Raw genomic sequence first — 22,201 nt, 5'->3', positions numbered from 1 at the left:
CCACGTCCGCCGTCCCTCCTCTGCCACGGAGCCCTCCCCCTCATTCGACTCTGACGAGGACGATGCACATCGGGGGGGTAATACAGCAGCGGCTACAGCATGTTGGTCTCCTCACCAGCTGCCATTGTCGTCTTCCCACCGACGGGCTGGCAAGCTCAAGCTCGCAGCGAGGAAGACGTGGCTCCAGTCCGTTGTGCGGTGTCGAAGAACGCCTTGGTCAGTGCCAATCCAGGAGGGGGCACAAAGTGGAAGATTTGGGGGCGCCACCGGCGCCCGTTGCCGTCCTCCTCAGCATGCTCCGCCGGCCACCGCTCCTCACCATCCGCCGTGGTAACACAGGGGAGGGAGAGATTGATAGATCAAGAGAGATGCAGAGGGGGAGGACGGAGCCAGAGGAGACGACGATGAGGAGAACATCCTGAAGGTGCTCGAGCCTATCGCGGGAGCAGCTAGTGGCTCTGCTCCGCATGACCGTGGAGACAACCCCCGCAACGATGGCAGCTGTGCTACGCGCGACGGAGGCCGACTTGACAAGCATGAAGCTCTTCGTCCATGGTCTCGCCTAGGGCGCTGGAGCCCATGACCTCCATTTCGCGTTCTCCCTCTTCGGTGAGCTCAAGGACTGTCGTGTCATCTCCAACAAGCAATCTGGCAGATCTAAGGGCTATGGCTTCATCCTCTTCTGCCCATATGCCGAAAAGGGGGAAGGAAGACAGGCGTAGGGAGCAGTGTCGACCCTCTCTTCCACCGGCTCAGAGGAGTAGGGAGAGAGAGGAGGAAGAGGACTGCCCGGTAGAGGGGAGAGAGAAGAGGAGCGGACTGAGAATGACATGTGGAGGCCCACATGGGCTCCACCACATTTTAATTTTTTTGGTGAAACTGACATGTGGGTCCATGTTTTTTATTATATTTCATATCAAATTGTAATGTAAGCGCCACGTTAATGCCACATAGGATGAAGACCTATTGAAATGAGCCACGTTAGCCAAAACTAGGGACAATACTGCCAAGGGATCTCGTTTTGCACTGGTTTTGTAAGTTGGGAGACTGGTTTTGTAAGAACACATCATGTTGTTATTACCATGAATGTCATTAACATTATGTGGAATGTACAGTAGAGTGCCGTTATATTTTGATGAAAAATATATGTCTTAAAAATTTGTGTTTCACCATTTATAGAAAATTGTTTCATCATGTGTTAAAAAGTGTTTCAACTCATTTCATAAAATATTTCAAAGAGACACAACGTTCACAAAAGTTTGACTGAAACACTGATAACCACTATGTGAAACATTGTGTCACAACTAGCGAAACATTGAAAAATTCATGTGAAACATCATAAAATAAACTGGCGAAATATCATAATATACTTATTGAAACATCTAAACCATATCATGTGCGACATTCAATAGATTGATTACAACAGAAAAGAACTTAAAGTTTGCCACATAGTCGAATTCCAGTTAAAACAATTGTTTAATTGTGTACGAAATACCAAAACTTAATGATTAAAACAAATATTTTTTCTATCAAAATATAGTCATGCGAGATCTCGCTATCAAAATATAGATTGAACAAATAGTGTAGGAGAAAAAAATATCTTTAATATTTTGAAAAAGTTACATGCATGCATACATATAATATGTACTAGGAAGACAAAGAGTTGTTAACGACCAAATTTGGTAATTTCAGTATCGGAGATGGAGATGAAACTGAAACGGAATCCAAGATGGAAATCGTTCCGGAAACAGAGCAAGGATCGTCTAAAGTCCGAATCGGCTGCGACCGGGATCGGCAGAGTCCGAGTTGGACAAGGTTAGCCGATCGAGCCGAGTTTGACAATATGACGCAGTACACATGGTCGGGTTGAGTTAATGTGCTTCATGAGGATTGCCATGCACGGATTGAGTCCTGAGAACGCAATTGTATCTACTAATTAGGATATTTTATGTAATTTCCATAGAGATATGTTTGGGCAAAAGTCTGTCGCAAAGACTTATGGTATCTTAGAGTTTGTTAGAGATAAGAGTCGTGTCCGACAAGGACATATATTGTATCTCGGGTATAAATATGATCCGAACCCATGTAATCAAACAACAAACGTTCAATACAATCTCGGCGCATCGCCACCCTTTACTTTCGTTTTGTTTCGACGAGTTCTTGCTTTCGGGTTGAGCTACATCGGTTTCGATCTTTAACTAGAGGTAAAACTTGTTATGGCGACTTGCGTTCTCGGGATTAGTGCTTCCATCTTTATGATACTCAATCTTGTCTATGTAAGTTGTCGAGTTATCATATATCTTATATAATCTCTGGCAGTGTTGTTATTTAACCTGCAATCGGCCAACATCTGTCGCCGGAAGGCAGCCGATCAGGTTAAATACCAACGTTGACTTTAGATTATATAGGATATCCACTACTCTATGAAACAACCAGCGGCTTGATAGTCTAGATATTGTCCTTGTTTTCATACTTGTAGCTGCATCAGTTGAGTTTGATCTTATATGTCATGATTAGAATCTCAATCTCTATCCTGCTTTCTGGTTGTATATTAGGGTAGTATCGGGGTTTCAGCCGATCTTACCTGATTCAACTACTTTATAGTACCTCCGTCCCAAAATAAGTGTAGCCATGAGTTTCCGTGCCCAACTTTGATCGTCCGTTTTATTTGAAATTTTTTTATAACTAGCATTTTTGTTGTTATAAGATGAGAAAACATGAATAATACTTTATTCGTGACTTATGTTTTTAATTTTTTTTTCAAAAAATTTTCAAATAAGACGAATGGTCAAAGTTGGGCGCTGAAAGCCATGGCTGCACTTATTTTGGGACGGAGGTAGTATCTTATATGCTTGATTGACATGTTAAATCTACCCTTTATGTTAAGATCTTGTCGCATTTAGGTATATTAGGCTTTTGTTTAATATATTTTACTTTCTTTAATATCTTAATATAGAGTGGTATCGGAGTATTAGCCAATACATGCTAGATCTATCTGATCGGCTATGCTATAAACATCTATAATCATATTGTTAATATATATTTCGATCTAAGTGATTTATACTGTCTTAGCATGGCGACTGATATATCCCAATCACTTGATTTAAGTATATATCGACATAAGGATTATATACTGTTAATATCTACAGCCGATCGAGTAGATTTAGTCCTTTCTTACTTATTTATATTTGCCGATCGATTCAAACATGAGATCGGCTCAGAGATAAATGATATGTCATCGACAACTAGCCGATCGGCTATCATTTATGGATTTAACCGCTATTTCTTTGTCTTTATTTCTTGTTGATTGCAGGATCAAATCAACTGGCACGCTCACGAACCTAAAGGCAAGATTTTTGGACCTGCACTGAAGTTAAGCAGATCTTTCAGGCCTTGTGTTTTTACATCAACATACTTTTGGCACGCCCAGTGGGACACGATAAACATGTCAGGGGACAAGCAAGCTTCGAAGTCAACAGATCCTCAAAACAAACCGCTAAACCCAGCTGGATCTGAAGTTAATGAAGGCAACATTGTTCCAGTCACTATAGACAAGCTCTCGCCAGAACAGAAGAAGGATTACGATCTAATGATGAAGAATGCATAGTAGCAATTCATGAAGTCTTTCGCAGATACCCATGGGAAGGTCTACCAAAAGTACAAGGTAAAAGTAGTTGCTGCCGATGAAGTCGGCTCAAGCTTAGCTCAAGGCGATAAAGGTACTGTTGGTGAACCAGGCGACAAAGGTAGTGGTTTTCAGGAGGGCATGGTTGAAGTTCTTGGCCCAGATGGCAGTGGATTAAAACCACAGTTTAACAACTTCCAAGATCGGATTGACTACGCTGTGCAACATGCTTTGATCAATCAATCAGGAGTCTTAGTCAATACTATAACCAACATGGTGAAAACAGTGGTTGATGGCACAATAGCTGAGCATCAAGCTACAGGACCAATGTATTTGCCAGGTGGTATTTTTCCAAATTATAGGCCTTTGGTTACAGGCAATCAACAGGGTTCTTCTAACACACCATCAACTCAGCCGATGGCACCGGTTACAACTTCTGCTCCAGGTGCACAAGCTGCACCATCATCGGCACAAAGGAAAATAACCAATCCTCGGTTGTTGACAAGAGAACAGCCACAGCATGGTGGACAAAACATCAATCGGCTAACTCAGGAGCAGGTGGCTGCTATGTTCTTGCCAAATCCACCGGCTGCCGATCCAGCACTGCCGAGCCAGGATATGCCACCAAGGCAGTAGATTACTCAGCCGATTCAACAGCAAAGTTTGCTAAATACATCGGCTAGGTTGAGGACACCTGATAATCAGCTAAGGTAGCATGTTGCAACTCAAGTCGTCCCTGAGCACTTGGTTCATAATGTGCAGCCAGATCAATCGGTGATACTTCAAATTATCCCTGAACATTTGGTGCGCAACATCCAGCCGAATACTCAGAATTACAACGGGGGTCACTTGAATTAATATTATCAGCCTCCTTCACCTCATGTCCACCAAGGGGGGTCACCTCAGCCTCAGTTTGCTCCTCAGTTTAATCAGTTTGAGCCTAGGGATGGCAATGGGGACCCGAACCCCATCACCCGGTGGGGATTTCCTCTATTAGGGTACATAAACGGGTAAATTCATCACCCATGGGGCTGAAATCGGGCAAAAAGAGTACCCGTCGGGTGGGCCGGGGGCGGGAGCGGGAGCGTTCCCATGTCCCCCGGCCCCGAATCCCCATGGGCCCCCGAGCATGTGATGGCACATGTGAAATTCCCTTAACCCCATGGCCTGTATAGCAAAGTGATAGCCCACATAAGAGGCCCAATTCATAGGTTCGTATATATACATAGAGCAAACCCTAGTTTACAGCCTCCACTCCTCCTCTCATATCCCCTCTCAGATCCAATCGGGTAGATAGGAAGCGACTCCTGTAGGCCACGCCGCCGCTGCTGCCCGCATCATCGCGTCGTCCAAGCTCACAGCGCCGTCGCGCGTGCCTCCTCCGCACCGCGCCACCGACGCCTTCGGGCTGTTCCGTGCAGTGCACTGCACTAGCGCTGCCTACTCGTCTACTCCGCGCCGCCACAAGCAGGTCTCGCTCGTCGGACAAAGCAAGAGGATGGCCAACGGCACCTGCTTCATCCATTTGCCTGCATCTACTTGCTCGATGTCCACATGCTATTTCTTTTTCTCTCGTGTTGATGTCTCGGTGCAGTTGATGCCTGGGAACATAGTATAAAGCTTCTAATTCTGTCTCTACGTGGTCATGTATGTAATCTGAGAAAAACAAATGTTGATTTATTGATTTGTACACCATTATTCTTGATCTGTTCTTTAATTTCTCTCTCATTTCTATGATAATGGGCAACGTGAGGTCGTGAGCTCATCGGGTGTGTGGCCCCGTCGGAAACCCGTGTACCCGGTGGAGGTCGGGGACGGGAGAAAAACAGCCCCGAGGCCGGGGACGGGGGCGAGGGGCGGGGGATTTTTAACTGCGTGAGGATGGGGACGGGGGAGCACACCCAGCCGGGGATGGCCCCGTTGCCATCCCTATTTGAGCTGATACAGCAGCAGACGCAGGGGACACCTCAGCAGAGACAGTGGGCCGACATGATCGCAGATGTGATGAGGGAGCAATTTAGGCTTAAGCTGAAGGATACTGGGAATTTATATCAGCATCCATACCCTGAGTGGTTTGAGAGAGTTCCATTGCCTGCCCGATACAAGGTTCCAGACTTCTCAAAATTTTCAGGGCAAGACAATGTTTCGACTTATGAGCATGTCAGCCGATTCTTAGCTCAGTGTGGTGAAGCATCGGCTGTTGACGCCCTGAGAGTTAGGCTGTTTCCTTTGTCTTTCTCCGGATCGACTTTTACTTGGTTTTCTTCTCTTCCATACAACACTGTCAATGGTTGGGCCGATTTGGAGAAATAGTTTCACAGCTATTTTTACAGTGGAATTCACGGGATGAAACTGTCTGATTTGACAGCAATTCGGCAAAGGCATGATGAATCTGTACAGGATTACATCCAAAGGTTTAGAGAAACAAGGGATAGATGCTATAGCTTGGCTCTAACGGATTCTCAGCTAGCCGATTTGGCTTTTCAAGGTTTGATAGCTCTGATTAAAGAGAAATTCTCATCCCAGGAGTTTGAAAGCTTATCTCACCTTGCACAGAAGGTGACCCTTCATGAGCAAAGATTTGCAGAGGCTAAAAAGAGCTTCAAAAAGATCAATAATGTGTATCCTTACATGTATGAGTCCGAAGATGAGGATGATTCCGAAGTAGTAGCAGCCGAGTGGGTTAGGAGCAAAAAGGTTGTGCCGTGCCCATGGGTGAGGAGTTCTGGAAAAGAGGAAAGATTTGACTTTGATATCACCAAGGCTGACAAGATTTTCGACTTGTTACTTCGGGAGAAACAGATTCAACTTCCTGCTGGTCATATCATACCATCGGCTGAGGAACTAGGGAAAAGGAGGTATTGCAAATGGCATAATTCTGGTTCCCACTCTACTAATGATTGCAAAGTTTTTAGGCAGTAAATCCAGGTGGTCACTGAAGGGGGAAAAAATTAAATTTGATGATTCAAAGAAGTCGATGAAGGTTGATGGTAACCCTTTCCCTATCAATATGGTGCATACATCCGGAAGGGCAGCCGATGGAGGGAAGAATAGAAACTTTAATATGAATTCGGCTAGGATTATCAACAAGTACAAAAGGAAATATGACAAGCAGCAGCAGGAAAGGTATTATGAAGAAGACGATGGTGGTTTTGATCCTCATTGGGACTGCGAATGTTTTAGATGTTGTTGGAATGAAGGTATGAGGCCGCCATCTATCGAAGATTGTCCTGGATGTAGTGATGTTGCAGAAAGTTCAAGCTGATCTTACAATAGAAGCAATCGGCTGAGGCAAACAAGAGTTCCTGTTCATCAAAGATTGGGCCTAGTGAACCAAGATTGTGATCGAGAAGACGATGAGGACAGAAAAGCTTAATGGTGTCCTTTTGGCATATTCACTAAGAATAAAAAAAGAAGGGTTCAAAGACTGAGGAACAGAGAGCGTTTTCATGAGGTAGAACAAGAGATCAACCATTGGCGGAGGAAAGCAAAGCCCAGGCAAGAATGGCGTGTTAAAAGACAGGATCCAGCAGCCGATGAGGCTAAAGCCGATGAAGCAAAGAGGTTGGCCAAAGGAAAGAGTGTCGTAACTGCATCGGTAAACATGGTTTTCACGTTACCTACCGAATTTGGAGCCAGACAGGCCGATGTTGATGAAGTTGAAGAGGCCTCTGCTAAATTGGTTTTGTCGCCAGAGCAAGCAATCTTTGAGAAGCCAGAGGGGACAGAGAATCGGCATCTTAAACCATTGTATATAAACGACTATGTCAATGGGAAGCCGATGTCCAAGATGATGGTTGATGGTGGGGCTGCTGTGAATCGGATGCCATATGCTACATTCAAGAAGTTGGGCAGAAATTCTGAAGATCTCATCAAGACAAACATGGTTCTCAAGGACTTTGGTGGCAATCCATTGGAAACAAAAGGGGTTTTGAATGTGGAGTTGACAGTCGGCAGCAAAACCGTCCCTACAACATTTTTTGTCATCGATGGGAAGGGTTCCTATAGCTTGTTGCTTGGAAGGGATTGGATTCACGCCAATTGTTGTATTCCTTCAACCATGCATCAATGCTTGATTCAATGGCAAGGCGAAAAGATTGAGATCGTGCTAGCCAACAGGTCAGTTAACGTTGTCAGTGCCGATTTAGCTCTTTGGTAGATGGACGGTATTGATTGCCTGTCTAGAAAAGTTTGGGATGGAGATTTTCTAAAAGTGTCCGATTGTGATATACAACCAATTGAAGATGGAGAGCCCAAATTATTATTTTGAGGGCATCGTGGAGGGTTCAAACGTCTACATCAAGGACACAGTAGATGATCTCGATGACAAGCAAGGACAGGGTTTCATGTCGGCTGATGATTTGGAAGAGATTGATATAGGTCCAGGCGATAGACCAAGGCCGACATTTATCAGTAAGAATTTATCTCCAGAATTCAGAACCAAGTTGATAGAGTTGTTAAAAGAATATAGAGATTGCTTTGCTTGGGAGTATTACGAGATACCAGGACTCAGCCGATCGATTGTTGAACATCGGCTCCCTATCAAACCGGGGGTTAGACCATACCAGTAGCCGCCGAGGAGATGCAAAGCCGATATGCTCAAACCTGTCAAGACTGAGGTTAAACGTTTGAATGATGCTGGGTTTATTCGTCCATGCCGATATGCTGAGTGGGTTTCCAACATAGTTCCGGTTATCAAGAAAAATGGCAAAGTCAGAGTGTGCATTGATTTCCGAGACTTAAACAAAGCTACTCCAAAGGATGAGTACCCAATGCCGGTTGCCGATCGGTTGGTTGATGCTGCCTCAGGACATAAGATATTGAGTTTTATGGATGGTAATGCTGGTTACAATAAGATCTTTATGGCAGAAGAAGACATTCATAAGACAGCTTTTAGATGTCCTGGTGCAATCGGCTTGTTTGAGTGGGTTGTAATGACTTTCGGCTTGAAGAATGCTGGAGCTATATATCAAAGGGTCATGAATTTATATATTCCATGATCTGATTGGCTGGTTGGTTGAAGTTTATATAGATGACGTGGTCGTTAAGTCAAAAGAAATAGAGAACCATATAGCCGATTTGAGGAAGGTTTTTGAGAGGACCAGGAAATATGGCCTGAAGATGAATCCGACAAAGTGTGCTTTTGGCGTATCAGCTGGTCAGTTTTTGGGATTTCTTGTTCATGAAAGGGGGATTGAGATAACTCAGAGGAGTGTTAATGCAATTAAGAAGATTCAACCTCGGAGGACAAGACAGAGTTGATCAGCAAGATAAATTCCGTTAGAAGGTTTATATCTAATTTGTGTGGAAGATTAGAACCTTTTACACCTTTGTTGAGATTGAAAGCCGATCAAGAATTTACTTGGGGGGTAGAGCAGCAGAAGGCTTTGGATAATATTAAAGAATATCTTAGTTCTCCTCCAGTTTTGATCCCTCCACAAAAAGGGATACCTTTTAGATTGTATCTGTCGACCAGTGAGAAGTCAATCGGCTCAGTTTTGATTCAGGAGCTTGAAGGGAAAGAAAGAGTTGTGTTTTATTTGAGCCGTCAGCTTTTGGATGCAGAGACAAGGTATTCTCCTATGGAAAAGTTGTGTTTGTGCTTATATTTCTCTTGCACAAGGTAAAGGCATTATCTATTGTCCAATGAATGCACTGTGATATGTAAAGCTGATGTGGTTAAGTATATGCTATCGGCTTCGATTCTGAAAGGAAGGGTTGGAAAGTGGATATTTGCTTTGACAAAATTTGATCTTGGTATGAATCACTGAAGGTGATTAAGAGGCAAGCTACAGCCGATTTTATTGTTGATCATCGTGATGACTCAATCGGCTCGGTTGAAATTGTGCCTTGGACTTTGTTTTTTGATGGATCAGTGTGCACTCATGGTTGTAGTATAGGCTTGGTTATAATTTCTCCTAGGGGGGCAAGTTTCGAGTTTGCCTACACTATTAAGCCCTATGCAACCAATAATCAGGCTGAGTACGAAGCGGTTCTCAAAGGGTTGCAATTACTCAAGGAGGTTGAAGCCGATGCTGTCGAAATTATGGGTGACTCCTTGTTGGTGATCAGTCAATTGGTAAGAGAAAATGAGTGCAAGAATGATACATTAATGGTTTACAATGAGAAGTGTTGAGAATTGATGGATGGGTTTCGGCTGGTAACTTTGAAGCATGTGTCTCGAGAGCAAAATGTTGAAGCTAATGATTTAGCTCAAGGAGCATCAAGGTACAAGCCAATGATAAAGGACGTCAAGGTGGAAGTTGCTACGATAACAGCCGATGATTGGAGATATGATGTTTTTAGTATTTGTAGAATCCATCTCAATCGGCTTCTCGGAAATTGCGCTATAAGCCTTTGAAGTAGACTTTGCTGGATGATGAATTGTATTATCGGACGATTGATGGAGTGTTGCTTAAATGTTTGAGTGCCGATCAAGCCAAGGTTGCAATATATAGGAGAGGTACACGAAGGAATTTGTGGCACTCATCAATCGGCTTATAAGATGAAGTGGTTGCTTCGGCGGGCAGGATATTTTTGGCCGACAATGTTGGAAGATTGTTTCAAATATTACAAAGGATGTCAAGATTGTCAGAAGTTTGGAGCAATTCAGAGAGCGCCAGCATCGGCTATGAATCCTATCATCAAGCCATGGCCATTTAGAGGTTGGGGAATTGATATGATCGGTATGATTAATCCACCATCGAGCAAATGACACAAGTTTATATTGGTGGCAACCGATTATTTTGCTAAGTGGGTAGAAGCGATTGATTCCTTTGAAGAAAGTTGATTCGGGGGATGCTATACAATTTGTTCAAGAACATATTATTTATCGATTTGGTATTCCTCAGACCATTACAACCGATCAAGGCTCGATCTTCGTGTCCGATGAGTTTGTTCAGTTTGCCGATAGTATGGGTATCAAGTTGTTCAATTCTTCACCATATTATGCACAAGCTAATGGGCAAGTCGAGGCATCTAATAAGAGTTTGATTAAGTTGATTAAGAGAAAGATTTCTGATTATCCTCGGTAATGTCATACTAGATTGGCTGAAGCATTGTGGTCCTATTGAATGGCTTGTCACGGTTCGATCCAAGTTCCTCCTTATAAACTTGTTTATGGAGATGAGGCAGTTTTACCGTGGGAAGTTCGAATCGGCTCAAGGAGGACAGACTTACAAAATGAGGCGACAGCCGATGAATATTATAATCTCATGGCCGGTGAGAGGGAGGACTTGGTTCAATCTAGGTTGAGAGCTCTTGCAAAAGTTACCAAGGATAAGGAACGCGTTGCTCGACATTATAACAAAAAAGTGGTGCCCAAGTCTTTTTCGGAAGGTGAACTTGTTTGAAAATTGATTTTGCCAATAGGTACTTGAGATGACAAATTCGGCAAGTGGTCACCGAATTGGGAAGGACCGTTTCAAATCCATAAGGTTGTGTCCAAAGGGGCTTATATGTTGCAAGGACTTGATGGAGAAGTTTATGGACGAGCGCTCAACGGCAAATACTTGAAGAAATATTACCCAAATGTTTGGGTTAATGCATGATCGGCTGGATAGTGCCGATGCATGATAGCCGATGTATTTACATCGCCTTGAGATGCCGATATGTTTATATCGCCCTTAGTCGTTTTCTTGCTGTAATCGGTTAAGTTTTGCCAATGTACAAATGGCCGATATGTTAGTCGTTTTCTTGTTGTAATCGGTTGTGTTTTGCCGATGTACAATGGCCGATATGGTTATATCGCCCTTAGTCCAAATTATAATTTTATCAATGACTTCGTCATTGCAAAATTAGGGGGGCATACATATACAAAAGTTGCAAATTTTTGAGCAAATTGAGCAAATAGAAAAGTTATATTAATCGGCATAACAGTGGTGTATCAAAGTTTCTTAGCCGATTACAAAAATAAGTTATCCTATTACAAGACCAATTCCAGACAAGTAACACTAGATAGCCGACACAGCCCGTTGTCTAATTTGATCTACTTCTTCGATGGCTTGGATGTCTTGGGCGTCGGTTCCAGAGATGACTTTGAGGGACTTGGTCATGTCAGCTACATTTTTGATAGCCGATTTCAACCTGGATTTCTGTTCTTCGACAGCATTTGGGATGTTGGCTAACTTTTGCTTTTCCAAATCCAACTCGGCGTTGCATTCTTCAAGTTGAGCTATTTAGATCAATCTTGCAGGCTTCAAGCCGATCTATGTTCGACTGAATTGGCCCAAAAGAGAGCTGATCTAACTTGGCTTTATCTTCGTGCACAAGCTGCCGATTGGCTTGAATAGTGGCTTCAATATCCTTCCGCTCCCGCCGATCGACTATCCGTTGCTTGGCCTTTTCCAGCTTGAATTGATGTTGCTCGAGATACACTGCTGGAGTGATGGCATCTGCTAAGTCATCTGGGACTAAGGCTTGGATTTCTGCAAATCGTGCCCAGATTGAACCACAGTCGGCCACCAAGTTATCTAATGATGACTCTAGCCGAAGGGATATATCTTCAAGTGTTTTCTTGACATTTTCACCCAGGGGAGCTAGAGCCTTGCTTGTAGATTCTTCTTTTGCTTCTTCATCAAAGTAATCCTTGATATCAAAAGAGAACAGATCGGCTAAGACCTGCAAAAGAGAAATCCGAAGACAATTAAATAATCAAACAAATTCAGCCGATCTAAGATCTTATTATAGAGAGAGACTTACTAGGATGGTAGGAGCGGCTGGTTGCTCCTCTTCTTCAACATGATGACTTCCTGTAGCCGATGGGGTATGGTCACTTGACATCTGCTGCAGGAAGTGACCATACCCTAAACCCTAAACCCTAACCCTAACCCTAAACCCTAAACCCTAAACCCTAAACCCTTGAAAAATGAGCTGGAGTAGCAGGAGTTGGAGGAGTTTGCTTGGGAGAAGCCGATGGTGTTTTCTCTCCTTCACTCAACTCGGCTGCTGCCTGATCGACATCTTCCCCGATTTCTTCTTCATCCAAAGCTTGCTTGATAGACGGATCTAAGGCAGGCAAGTCATTGGCTGGCTTGGGTTTATTCTTCTTGGTCTTCTACTTGGGAGCCAGAGCCGATATGCTTTGGTTTTCCTCTTCCTACCAACATCGGCTGGTTCTCTCATTTGCCCTTGAAGTAGACTCGAGGTCCTGGGGGCATGGTAGCCGATGACTAGAGGAGTTAATCCACCTCCATTTGGTAGAAGGCCTGGAGCATATTCTATGTCCCTGTCACTGTTGCTCTTGCGAGGAAGAGAAGATTCTGTTGTCTGCAAGGTAAAGAAGGAGATTAGTCAAAATATGAATTGGCTAACAATGGTTCAAACATAATTGACAAAGTAAAATGTACCTGAGGGACAACATCTGGAAACAAATCTGTCATGTACATAGAGGCTGACTGATGGAATATGTGTTGCTTCCATTCACCCCACCATCTGTCAAAATTCTTGCTCATGTCGATATTGCCCAAGAAAGGTCCTGGGATGTTGAGCAGCCGATCCATCATCAATGTTGATGAGATCTCTTTTCTGCACTGGATCTTATCGGCAAAGAACAAGCCGATTGGTAGCTGTCCCATTCCAACCTGTCTAGCCGAGCTCATTGGATGGTAAAACTCATAAGAAACTTGTATGTTTCTTCCTTGGTGGATGCCGACAGGAAGGATGCATGGACTAATAGCAGCCGAGAAGACTTCTCTGGACATGTCAAATTTTTCGGAGTTGATATCCTCAAATCTGAAGTCTGCTGGGAGATCAAAATTTACTGAATCTTCATTTGGAAACCAAACCCGAGCATCTCTCTGGAAGCCCTCATAAAAGCTACATAACCAATCCTTGAGCAATTCAGCCGATAACTTTGCTCCAGAATCGGCTGGTGTTGATGCAGCTTCACCATATGCCATACATTGGCGGTGAGTGAGTTCTTCTCCATCATCACCTGTGATCGGCTCCAACCTCGGGAATTCTGCATCTATCAGAGGTGGCCGATTCACCACCTTCATGACAACAAGGTTGAGCCATGTTTGCAGCAGCCACCATGGTCCACCTGCACCCACTACTGAGCCTGTGGCTATCTTGGCCGATGCATTGCTCAACATTTGGTACAAATAGCCGAGAAGAATTTTACCCAGAGGGAACTGCCTCTTGGTTTCAAGGGCTTCGGCTAAGAATTGCCAGTTGGTGGTAGGGCCACAACTTGATCCGCAGAAGAGGAATTTCTCAAGCCACATCAGAAGAAAAGCTGTGTGCTCCCTAGGGGTGACAAATCCTTTGCCCATGTATGCTGCTACATAGCCAGACTAGCTACCTATGCTCTTGGTCCTGAAGTCAAATTGGTTCTTGGTATTCAGGCTCATAGGATTAGCCGATGAAGTCACATCTAACCCAGTAATCATGGTGATGTCGAGCAGAGTTGGGGTCATTGGCCCTTGGTTGAACAAAAAGGCGTTGAGGGTATTGGACCAAAAGTATGCTGCGGAGGCCATCAGAGGTTCATCCTTGGCTGAATTTGCTGAAGTAAGAGCGAGCGCTTGGCCGATTCCTAGTTCATTCCAATGAACATGCTTGCTAGCCGATATGCGCTTATACCACACAGCCCAACTTTTCTCAGGGGAAGTTTTCTCAAGAGAAGGCCAAGATTTGAAGGTATTCTTCTAGTGACCTAGATTCGGGTTGGCTAATCTAAAAGGGATCCTATTGGTTTCGGCAATGATGAACTCAGTGGGATCAAGATTGCCAATCGGACCAAGAAAATAGTGATGCTCATGTGACAGACTTGGAATCTCTACCAGATTGGACAAGTGCTACATATATAAACAAGAACAGAGAAGAAGAAAACAAGATGAGGCAAGGAAAAACCAATCTATTGCGAAAGGAGAGGATCTAGCCGATGAGTACTTACCTCCGCTTATTCGGCCGATGGCGCGACGGACGGGCTGGCGGAGGACGACATCTCTGCGGGCGGAAGATTTGGTCGGAGGAGAAGTCGCCTTGAGATCGCCTTGTGCACCGAGGGGATCGCCGGAGAGAGAGAAGACAAGGTTGGCTTAAGCGGTGAAAACGGAGCTAACGGTGTCAAATTTCTCGGGGACGACGGTTAGTATTTAAAGCGAGGCGGTAATGGTCGGAAAAACGGCAATGAGCGATATTCTTGGAAGAATGGATATGGCAAATCCAAAACATTACCAAATATTCCGGACTTGGGGGGCATGTGTTAACGACCAAATTTGGTAATTTCAGTATCAGAGATGGAGATGAAACTGAAACGGAATCCAAGATGGAAATCGTTTCGGAAACAGAGCAAGTATCGGCTAAAGTCCGAATCGGTTGCGACCGGGATCGGCAGAGTCCAAGTTGGACAAGGTTAGCCGATCGAGCCGAGTCCGACAATGTGACGCAGTACACATGGTTGGGTTGAGTTAATGTGCTTCATGAGGATTGCCATGCACGGATTGAGTCCTGAGAAGGCAATTGTATCTATTAATTAGGATATTTTATGTAATTTCCTTAGAGATATGTTTGGGCAAAAGTCTGCTGCAAAGACTTATGGTATCTTATAGTTTGTTAGAGATAAGAGTCGTGTCCGACGAGAACATATATTGTATCTCGGGTATAAATATGACCCAAACCCATGTAATCAAACAACAGATGTTCAATACAATCTCGGCGCATCGCCACCCTTTACTTTCGTTTTGTTTCGACGAGTTCTTACTTTCGGGTTGAGCTGTATTGGTTTCGATCTTCAACTAGAGGAAAAACTTGTTATGGCGGCTTGCGTTCTCGGGATTAGTGCTTCCATCTTTATGATACTCAATCTTGTCTATGTAAGTTGTCGAGTTATCATATATCTTATATAATCTATGGCAGTATTGTTATTTAACCTTCAATCGGCCAACATCTGTCGCTGGAAGGCAACCGATCAGGTTAAATACCAACGTTGACTTGGATTATATAGGATATCCACCACTCTATGAAACAACCAGCGGCTTGATTGTCTAGATATTGTCCTTGTTTTCATACTTGTAGCTGCATCAGTTGAGTTTGATCTTATAAGTCATGATTAGAATCTCAATCTCTAGCCTGCTTTCTGGTTGCCGATTAGGGTAGTATCGGGGTTTCAGCCGATCTTACCTGATTTAACTACTTTATATTTTATATGCCTGATTGACATGTTAAATCTGCCCTTTATGTTAAGATCTTGTCGCATTTAGGTATATTAGGCTTTTGTTTGATATATTTTACTTTCTTTAATATTTTAATATAGAGTGGTATCGGAGTATTAGCCGATACATGCTAGATCTATCTGATCGGCTATGCTATAAACATCTATAATCATATTGTTAATATATATTTCGATCTAAGTGATTTATACTGTCTCGGTATGGCGACCGATCTATCCCAATCACTTGATTTAAGTATATATCGACATAAGGATTATATATTGTTAATATCTACAGCCAATCGAGTAGATTTAGTCATTTCTTACTTATTTATATCTGCCGATCGATTCAAACATGACATCGGCTCAGAGATAAATGATATGTCATCGGCAACTAGTCGATCGGCTATCATTTATGGATTTAACCGCGGTTTTTTTGTCTTTATTTCTGGTTGATTGCAGGATCAAATCAATTGGCACGCTCACGAACCTAAAGGCAAGATTTTTGGATCTGCACTGAAGTTAAGCAGATCTTTCAGGCCTCGTGTTTTTACATCAACAAGAGTAGAGATAGCAGCCACATGTAGCATGTAAGGATAGAGAAAATAAAGGTAGGAGAGCGTCCAATCTTTTAGCCCGTGTCGGACCCTCAACGTGTGACATTTTCTGTGTTTAGGAGGTTATGGTGGAGATGCTAATGTGACAACTATTTTTTAGTAAATTGCGCTTTGACCACACATTCTTACCAAATTTTCACTTTGAATCATATTGGAAGGATCCTTTTCACTTTGGACTGGTGGCCCACATGTGTCACACTTACATGTGGCCCGCCTAGTCCAAAGTGCAACATTTACTAACAATATACATGGTCTAAGGGCATGTTTGGATTAGTACCAATTTGTGCCATGCCAATATTTTGGTAGCTTCAAATAGTACTTTGATAGCATTTGGATTGTGACCAACTTTTACTAAATAGTAATAAATCTACTCTATCAAATTTAGTAGTGCTATACCAACATTTTGGTAGGGCCTCAAACCAAATCAACCTAAAAGTGAAACTTAGAGGTGAGAATATATAGCCCAAAGCATAATTTACTTTTTTTTTCATAAATCCCTACCCTTTTCATCACGTGGGAATCCTCCTTGTTTAAACGAAATGCACAATGCTTGATATCCTATTAGTATAATCATCAATATTTTTCAGAGTTTGGAGTTTGAATCTCCTATCTTCGTGTTTATCTTAAAACAATGCTTCCGAAGATTGTCAAATGTTTCCTAGAGGTATCCTATCAAGCAATCTTGAGTTTTCATCTTCACAACCACATCGTCCAGTACATAAGCTTCAAAATTATCGCCAATTTAGGATAGAAAATCACCATGGATTTCCCGTTGATAGGTAGCTCTAGCATTTGTCAACCCAAAACACATTTTCACGTAGCGAAAAATGCCATAGGGCATTACAATATATGTTTTCTCCTCATCTTCCCTGTACATGCTAATCTGATGGTAGCCTGACTAGGTGTCGAGAAAATTCAACATTTTACGTCCAACTGTAGAATCAATTAGTTGGTCTATCCTAGGAAGGAAAAAATGATTCTTTGGACACATTTTATTGGGGTCGATAAAGTCTACTCACATTCTCCACTTGCTATTTGCCTTCCTACTATAATGTGATTGACGACCTGCTCAGGGTGAAGTACTACTTTTTATCGCTTCTCAAGTTATAAGCCATAAATTATTAGGTATGAGACCTATTTTTCTCATGCCCTTTTTAGGGGTGGGCATAAAAACCGAGAACTGAAGACCGAACCGAAAAAACTAAAACCGATACAGAAAAGACCGTAAGCTCGGTCATTATATTGGTCCACTAGTTCGGGTGTTCAATAAAAAAGACCGAAGTTAATTCGGTGAGTTCGGTCATTGCCTTGGATTAACCGAAAGAACCGATGGACCAAACCAACCAAGGCATGAGTGTATGACCGTATTCCTCCCCGTATTCTTCTTGTACAAGGCCCACAAAGTCTACAAGCTTATCCAATCGCACGTAAACAATGCACAAGGCTTATCCCTTCCGTCCTTCGTGCAAGGCGAGCCGAGTGCCCCAGCCGCCCGCGTCGCTCGGCTGCCCATGAGCAATCGTGGCCTGCGCCTAGCCTCCATGCCGCTTAGGACCTGGCTGCTTGTGCCACCGCCTGCAGCCTGTGCGGCTGGCAGCTGCGCCCTGCCTGGCCAGGCTGCTCGTCAGTCGTCATGCCGCTGCCTTCCGCGCCGCCTCCTGCCTTCGCGAGCAACCCGGGCTAATGCTCGTCGCACAGCCGCTTGCCCGCTTCTGCGTCGCCTCCTGCCTCCGCCTGCCATCCGCCTCTGCACCGCCGCCTGCTTCCAGGCTGTCGCATGGGACCAACTATCCGCTAGGGCTGTCAACGAGCCAAGCTCAAGCGAGCTTGCTTGTCTAGGCTCGAGCTCGGTACAGACTCGAGTCGAGCTCGAGCTGAGCCTCATTAAGTCTCGAGCTTTCAGTCGGGCTCGGGCTCGGCTCGTTTGAGTTTCGAGCTTTTTCTCGAGCTTGGAAGTACTTAGCCGCAGCATGCGAGCTTGTACCAGTACTACTACTAGCACGCACAACTAGTACTACTTGTAGCATACGCAAGCAGCATGCAAGAGCTTGTACTACTACTACTAGCACATAAATCTACTGTGCAACTTTTTATTAGGGAGTGTGCTAGTGCTAGTACTACTCGTTGGCCTTTGAAGAAGTAATGGCTTGTGTGAATAATTTAATAAAGATAGATGTGAGCATACGGTACAACGGAGTAGTAGGAAATAGCATGAGACTTTTCGACCATAGGTGAGCAGCTAAGCTCGTCAAGCCATTCGAGCTCGGCTCGGTGGAGCTCGCGAGCCTTAGTGCAAGCTCGAGCTTGGCTCGTATGACGGTCGAATCGAGCTCGAGCCGAGCCTACAACTAGCCGAATTCGAGTAGCTTGCAAGCCTCGAGCTTTTTTGACAGCCTACTCTCCGCAGTCCATCTATCTTCGGTCGATTCGGTGGAGACCGAAGACCGGACCGAACTTTCGGTTAACCGAATTGTTTGGTCCGCTAATTTTTGTTCGTTACTTCGGTTTCCAATTTGTAAAGACCGAATTTTTGAAGGACGGAACTACTCGGACTGATTTTTCGGTCTAGACTGAATGCCCACCCCTACTCTTTTGCACAAAGATATTTGGCATTATGTTGGAATTCAATGGGACCTACAATTGGAGTTCATGAAGATACTGCATGTTAGAAGTATATATATGTATGATTAGAAATAAAAGTTAAATACAAGATAAAGATAGAGTCCTAGAGACAAATTTATCCTAACTTATCCTGTACTCCAAGTCTCTACCTTATATGTAATCTCTATATATACCAAATGAGAGGGTCAAGTGACTAGATTTTCCACGTGGTATTAAACAATCAAACATCGATTTGGGTACCCTTACTTTGTTAAGGTTGGGGATTCTTGTTGGAACATTTGGAGCCGAAGCAATGATCTCTACCTCATATGTACTCTCTATATATACCCCATGAGAGGGTCAAGTGACAATAGATTTTCCACGTGGTATTAAACAACCAAACATCGATTTGGGCACCCTTTGTTTGTTAATGTTGTGGGGATTCTTGTTGGAACATTTGGACCTGAAGCAATAATGGCGTACAACAATCTGTCCAACACTGGAAGAAGTTTTGCGTGGAAGACTTTGACTTAACCTTTGTATAGGCAAAGGAGATAGATAAACCAATCTGGCAACCATGGATAGACAATCTCGCATAACTGTTTTTCTTTTATTTTTTTTACATACTAGTAGGGTGCCCGTGCGTTGCAACGGGAAAAATCACACCATGTGAAATGATGTTAAATAATCATTGAGTGTAAATCGGATGTAACAAAAACATTAATATAGAACTAATAATAAGTATGCCACATATTTATAATTTTCACATCTTTATAGTATTCACATGCTAGTACCACATATAACAAAATTAATGAATGGAACGGCACATTAAGGACCACAAATTAGAAAGTTTGTCTATAGTTTCATCTACTTCTCATTCCTAATGCTTATAGACAATTGCTAATCATATATTTAAAAAACTAAATGGTACCTAATCCTTTTGGAAAGGAATGGATCTGCATTTGCATGCTGAGAAGCAATGGTTAAAGTTGTTTACAAAATTCTACACAATGGTTCTCATTCTATAGCAAAACAAATAACAGAACGGTTCCCATGGAAGTCAGGGTTATTGCGGAAGAAGTTTGGTGCTTGACAATCGCCTCAACACCCTCATTTCCTTCCAAAGTATACTATTGCTCACTTTGGAACAGCAATGAACCAATAGCAGCTATGCACAGGGAGCACCCGATCAGACCTTGCTCCTACTGTTGCTAGTGGTAATACTCCAGAAGCTTCAAACTGCTGGCCAAACAATTGTAAACAAGCTTGCAGTCAGGATTGGATTTTACAACTTGGAGCTTGCAAACGAAAGGTGCAGACAATATTAAGAAATATGGATTATTATCAAATGTGCAACATTTGATAACAAAAAAAAGATTAGGTTTCCAGCCTCGTTATCAAATGAGCAATATTAAGAAATGTATTTTGTTCGCGGAGAGCCTGTTTTAATCTATTTTCATGCAAGCATTACTGGGAGTTTTTGTCCTTCGACATTTTGCAATGCTTTTGGATTGGCTTCGAATATTATTCTTCGTCCTTAGTATTTTCAGTATTTCCAGTTTGCACAAATTACTGAGCAAGTGCAAAATATTTTTTCATATCATTCACACAAGGAAAACAGGGAAAATAGTTTGTTTACCTTCGATTCTGTTGAGGAGGATCTGAAGACGTCAACTGGAAACAACAGGATACGGGCACCGAATTTCTGCTACTTACCTTCATGAAAGTACCTACGTAGTGAAAAATCACAAATCAGGCTTACATCATAAAGATTCCATTTTTTCGCCAGTCGATTCCAGATAATAACACATAAGCTATAACATGAGTGAGTTTCACACTATTCATCATATTGCAGTATATTTATTAAGATTTCTTGTTGATCCTTTTAATATAGCTTAATTCATCAATCATTCATAGTCAAATAGTGTCTTATCACACAATCTTGACATTATTCGCTTCTTTTGAAAAGAAATTTTGGTTTGACAAACTTAAATACTGTCATGTCAAATTCCCACAACCTTAATTGGATGCTCTCGTCAATGACCTTGACCTCAAGACCCTGAATTTCCATAGAACAGATCAATATGAACCCTTACTATTGAGAAACCACATGCTTTTTAGAGAGTGAAGCGTACCTCTTCCTGTCATGCTTTCTTCTAACCTCGGCAGCAGTTAAGTTTGTTACATTGGCCAGTGTGCCTCTTCCTATAACATGTGGCCGGGAAAACTCAAATCGAACCATTATGTGATCAATAACTTGGTGTGCCTCTTCCTATTAATTATAGATAGGCAGTGAAGATATAACTTACGAAAGAATAGACTTGATTGTGTTGACAAATCTGGCATGGAGTTCCCATAATTTTTCATTGTATTAAGATGCCGCCTCCTATTTGTGCAGGGTTCTACCAAGGTTTAAGTCACCAACTGAAATAGCATAGAGCATGCAAGTCAGAAACTGAAATAACATGGTTTAGAGGGAGGATCCAGTCTGTACTGTATGCTCAGGTCACAGCCACCTCCAGAATAATTTCCAGGACTACAAGGGCCAATGTCCAAAAAGCGACAATGTGTTGATCCAAAGTTAGTTGATCAGTTAAGGAAGATAATTGGGTCTTGCTGTTTGTGTTACTATCGAATGTGATGAAGAAACATAATGAATGGAGATGGATGAATTTGTGAGAAGAAAAAAAATCTTCAGTACGCTAATAAGTAAATAGGAGATCATTTTATCCAAGGACACAAAGATATAATACATCCGAACAGAACCTCAAAAATACCACTGATAAGTATATTAAGGAATGCACAAATCATATTCCTTCTCACACTGGCATGAAAAAGAGCAAATTTAACAAACTGAAATTTAAAACTCAAATAAGATTTAACTAATCTTATTTCGAAGCTCTTTATGGATGGAGCAAATCAGTAGTCAAATATTGCACTAACCAATCACAAAACCATAAGCACACATTGCAACTACATAAATAGATTCATCCTAAAAGACATGACTCAAATTTCACACTCAAATCTTTATTATTTGAGGATTATGAACAGAGGACATCACCTTAACATATAGTCTCTGCTTTGCTGCTCCATGACCAGCATAGTGGCAATGGCTCACTCATCACAATGTTGCGTAGTGCCCTAAACCACCAGACACTTGGTTTATCAGCATGCTACGCAGAAACAAGTTGAGTAAAATATAGC

General features: G+C 42.7%; 1 long non-coding RNA gene across 1 annotated transcript; it reads right to left on the bottom strand.

Moving 5' to 3' along the window:
- Positions 1 to 19,723: 19,723 nt before the first annotated feature.
- LOC127778127 (uncharacterized) lies at positions 19,724 to 22,052 on the bottom strand. Its single transcript, XR_008018411.1, has 5 exons — positions 21,307 to 22,052; positions 21,133 to 21,202; positions 21,016 to 21,056; positions 20,637 to 20,727; positions 19,724 to 20,236 (listed from the first exon to the last, which is right to left on the bottom strand). It is a non-coding gene; the product is annotated as an uncharacterized LOC127778127 (long non-coding RNA).
- Between the last annotated feature and the right edge of the window lie 149 nt (positions 22,053 to 22,201).

Source organism: Oryza glaberrima, chromosome 6, assembly GCF_000147395.1.
Source record: "Oryza glaberrima chromosome 6, OglaRS2, whole genome shotgun sequence".
Classification (NCBI taxonomy): domain Eukaryota; kingdom Viridiplantae; phylum Streptophyta; class Magnoliopsida; order Poales; family Poaceae; genus Oryza; species Oryza glaberrima.
This window is presented reverse-complemented; position numbering and strand designations above follow the sequence as displayed.